We start from the raw sequence: 4,876 nt of genomic DNA on the forward strand, positions 1-4,876 counted from the left end.
CACGTATTATGGTGAACGGTGTGTACTCCCGATACTTCTCGCTGTCCCATGGCACCCGCCAAGGGTGTCCACTGTCACCCTTATTATTCGCTTTAGCAATCCAACCTATGGCATTGAGGTTAAGGAAGAATCCGTTGTATAAAGGTATTATCAATGGTGATCGGGAAGATAGGGTAGGATTATATGCTAATGACACTATCCTTTTTATGTCCTCCCCTCTTACTACCCTCCCTCTGGCGATTTCCCTCATTAACTCCTTTGGCCAATACTCCGGTTTATATATTAATTGGTCTAAATCAGTATTTATGCCCCTATGTCCCGAAGGTTGGGCGGCTAACGCCCATGGGTTGCCCATTGTATTACGATCTGTAGACAATATTCCCAGGATCTCACCATGAATATTTACCCACTATTAGATTACATAAAAGCTAAGTTTAAGATTTGGGCGACTCTTCCTCTAGCTGTGCCAGGGCGTATTAACCTCATTAAAATGGTTATTCTACCAAAATGCCTGTACATGTTGGAGCACGCTTCTGCCCCGGTGCCAATGTCTTTCTTTAAGAGTCTTCACTCCCTTTTCCCCTCCTTTGTTTGGGGTGCTTCTAGGTCAAAATTAAGTCTACTCACACTTCAGAGACCCAAGGCTTATGGTGGGATGTCCCTCCCAGATATTTATTTGTATTATTTAGCTGGACAATTGCGGTATCTTAGGAAATGGGTGGAGGCGGAGATTTTACCAAACAGGGAACACCATTTAGCTCACTTTTTGGACCTCAAACATCTGTGGCCCATTCTAGAAAAGGTGTTTCCGAAACCTTCTAAGCTCCTACCACTGCATAACCTAGCCTCACAAGTCTGGGGTGCTGCTAAAAAGTTATTACGATTTCAGGGAGTGGTGACGGAAACGCCATTATGGTATCACCCTCACCTACCACATTTTTCTGACCAATTGGAACCTCATTTTTGGATACGACACGGAATCTGTAAGGTAGGGGATGTGTGCAGGGACCAAACATTTTGCTCTTTTCAGCAGTTGCAAGATAAACATGATTTACCAAGAGGGTCTATGTACAGATATTTACAGCTTAGCCATGCTTTCCGTGCCCAGTTTCCAAGGTCTTCTTTGCCTTTCTCTGATTATCCTCTTATTGGTGTATTTAGGTCTCAGGGCCCTGGAGGCCTAATTTCTGCATTATACTCATTTCTCATTCAGTATCGCATAGAAAATAACCCTCTGCCAGTAGAAGGAAGATGGGGAAGTGCTTTAGGAGAACTGTCTGAAGATGAGTGGTCTGATGTCCTGTCCTCCCATTTATATGTTTCTTCTGCCGTTAACAACAGGATGACGCAGTTGTTTATCATTCTTCAGAGCTATTTAACACCTGTACGTATGCATAGAATGGGCAGATATCCTTCGGAGGAATGTCACAGGTGCCATTGCCCGAAATCAGACATTCTGGCATATGATTTGGGCCTGTCCAGATGTAGGCGCCTTTTGGTCAGAAGTATCGATCCAATTGTCGCAAATTATAGGTATTACGGTACCATGTAGGCCCAAAGTGTGTTTATTGGACTTATTAGATGAAGAAGAATGGCCACATTATCTCAGGATTTTCTTGAGAGAATCGTTGTTTATGGCACGAAAGACGATTGCAATGAGATGGATGGATATCAGACCCCCATCAGTGAGTAAATGGAAAAAAACTAGTCAATTCCATATTGTCTCATGAGTTTATTATATACAAACATAGAGGATGTCCTGGGAAATTCCGCAAAGTATGGGGTTGGTGGTGTGACTCGCCTCTGACAGCATTTCAACCTAGTAGGTTTGTGCGAACGTAATGTTCCTTCACCCAGTGGTGATAAATAATTTACTCTTATGTCCTTTTTGTGTAGAGATGTCCTTCACGGTGTTTCTCTTTTTTTTTCTGATTTGTGTGGCGTTGTTACTTTTTCTACCTATGTAACTTGGTTCTTACTGCCATTTTTCAGTGTTCATATGTGTGTTTTACGGACACAGGTGCACTTATATCTGCTCTGCTGAGCTGTCATGTACAAGTCTGATGTGATATGACTTATTACTTGTGTCTGTTCTTTCTCCTTCAATAAAGAGTTTTAAAAAAAAGTGTACTCTGCTGGAACAGTAGAGGTGTGTAGAAGAAAATAGAGAATATTTGTACTCGCGGATCACTTCTAGTCTTACTACCTTTTGCACCTTAGTTGCGGGATACCCATCTTAAGTGGGTAAATACGAGAACCATGCCTTCTCATCTGGTCTAAGCAGACTCCTGAGACTTACCAGTTGTCCTGCACTGTGCAGTGGAATATGTAGACTTTTTGTACCTTTGTTCTAGCACTGCATAGCGATTCTGGTGCTCATCAGAAAAAAAACTGGGAAAAAATTCTTTTCTACAGGGTTCCGTCTAACCCTGCCTGTGATTGGTGGGCTGTGTGTGTGCAGAGAAAGGAAGGAAAGGATAGGCTAAAGAAAAGAGGGAAAGCACCTTCACCTGTGAGTGGGCAAAGGGCAACATGTGACATACCATAGTTAACCCTTGGAAGGCTTCAGCTGTGCATAAAAGAGACTTTAAACAAACACAGTAGTGACACCTAGTGGGAAAACGCTAACTGCAGTGGCTACCTCATCCCACTTGCGTGAACCCGAGGGAGTTACCTTAGTCAGGTGCAATAAGACTTAGGGGCCCGTACCGGGTCACTACAAATGTCTACAGAGGACATAAGCTCTTTTTTCTCCCTGTTCTAAACATCCATTTATTATATGGTCCCAGATAGGGGACATATCGGATTTTAAACTGATAAGAACAGATACTACACTTGTTTTTAGCCGAAAGGCCATATAACTGTTCTAGAAAAACCCTCTAATATAGTATAGTAATTCTCACAACTTTAGCAGTATGCCAAACATACAAATTAAATGGTTTGAACAGCACCTCCCCGCATTTTCCTTGCTACCTATCAATCTGGTTGGCTGGCTGCAACTAGTGTCTGCCTGCCTGGCAGTTATATGTGACATCACAGCCTTGATGACATCACAGATTACTTTTCTGTGTATGCTAGATGTAAACAACTTTTGCTCTATTGACACATGGCAAATGTATAGCCTTATGTGCACTCCCCTTCGATCTGAAGCTAGGAAACTGGCATCCATTGTTGAGTCACGTGCCAGATTACAGCTTTCTTTGGCACCTCACCAGGGTATAATGGTGTCCAATAGGGTCAGTGTGCTGGCTTCATTTACTGTAGCAGCATCCTAGATGCATTCTCCCATGCCCTGTGGCGTATTTGTATAGTTATGTACTGATGGCCTGGACGTAGATTATTCTGTTCCTCAGCAGCTACTGTAGAAACTAATGTTCCATATTATATGATCTTGTTCACACTGTCACACTCACAAGGGGCAAACAGTAGTCTCCATTCCATGAAATGATACAGAGGTATTGAAGAAAAGCAGCTCTTTGCTCAGCTTCATGCAGTAGATCTGACTTGACATTTTCATAGGAAGTCTAATTTGGTTGTTTAATCTGAAATTCCAAGACATATTATAGATGCAGTAGAGCTTAACTTGTTGCAAAACTCTGCTCAACTACACATGAAAGTCTTAGAACACTAAAAACTAGAAGGAAAGAGGTCACTCTGTTTATTTCTGCAGCAGCCAAAATATCAGTGAATTGGGTACATGTTCACACCTGGCTACAATGGATAGTTTCTACCGACACAATGTCAAAGCAACGGCCAGAAAATCAACATCATGGCGTCTTTATCCCGTGCATTATACCTGCCAGAAATAATCATTGTCCTGCTCTGACACCACTATGGGCCGTATCTTTACCTAGTAGTACAGGGTCAAATGATCCTAATTCATAATCTGAACCCACTGTTTAAAGTGTTTGTTACTAGGAAAAACATCTACCTTGCAGAGATATTACATAAAGTATTGATGGCTCTGGGATCTGAGTGTTCAGACCCCTACTAGTGTCTACAATGGGCAGGGAGGAGTGCATAGCTATGAAATCTCTGCAATCTCTGTCTCACTGCGCCAGACAAGCTCTATCATAAGTCTGTGCAGCGACATACAAAAGTCAGTGAGCTGAGGAGTGAAGCATATATCTGCCTGCCTCTCCTGCCATCTTTCGGAGATTGGTCAGGGCCTGAACACACAAACCCCCAACCAATGAAAACACTTCATATGTCTCTGCTACAGGTAAGTGTAGTGGGCCAGATATGGAAGAGAGCGAGAAGGGATGACCGCGGTTGTAGTAGGAGTGGCCCCTCTCCTGGTGTATAGTATTATAGCTCGGAATGAGAGGATTGGTGCTAAGCTACTGGAGGGTTCAGAGTAACTCAGACCTGCGGGATGTCAGGGCATTGTAGTGCACCAGAGCCCCTTTACTCACCCTGCCTTGTCACAGTCACTGGTGGTTCTAAGGACTTTTACAGGGGGCAGTCTGCTCTCTAGTACTTCCCTTGAATATATGTCTTTCTCTTGGGGGTCCACTGTAGAGGTTTTGGGGTGGCTGTGTCTTTGGTAGTAATGGTAGTCAGTTTAATAATACAGCTGTCTGTGAGGATAATAAAATGGTGGGGAGTCCCTTGTTGTGCAGATGTTAAAACCAGACACCACGGAGACAAGGGAGACTCCTATTATGAACTGCCAATGGGACATAATGGGGGTTGTTGTTCTGCAACCTGGATAACCACAGGCTGTGTTCTGGGGGGAGGGTTGAGCATAGTATCGATCATTGCTGAGGTCTAGGAGGGGAAGCATGGCATCAATGGAAATTGGAAAAACTAAATATTTAATCTCTGATGTTTTTAGTCTTTAAAGAGTTAAAGAATTAAAAGTAAAACACTAAAA

The 4,876-nt window shown here is 43.0% G+C and overlaps 1 pseudogene; it reads right to left on the reverse strand.

The window, feature by feature from the left end:
- Positions 1-2,664: 2,664 nt before the first annotated feature.
- Positions 2,665-2,865, reverse strand: LOC138774613 (U2 spliceosomal RNA; annotated as a pseudogene).
- Positions 2,866-4,876: the final 2,011 nt, after the last annotated feature.

This window comes from Dendropsophus ebraccatus, chromosome 15 (genome assembly GCF_027789765.1).
Source record: "Dendropsophus ebraccatus isolate aDenEbr1 chromosome 15, aDenEbr1.pat, whole genome shotgun sequence".
NCBI classification, from domain to species: domain Eukaryota; kingdom Metazoa; phylum Chordata; class Amphibia; order Anura; family Hylidae; genus Dendropsophus; species Dendropsophus ebraccatus.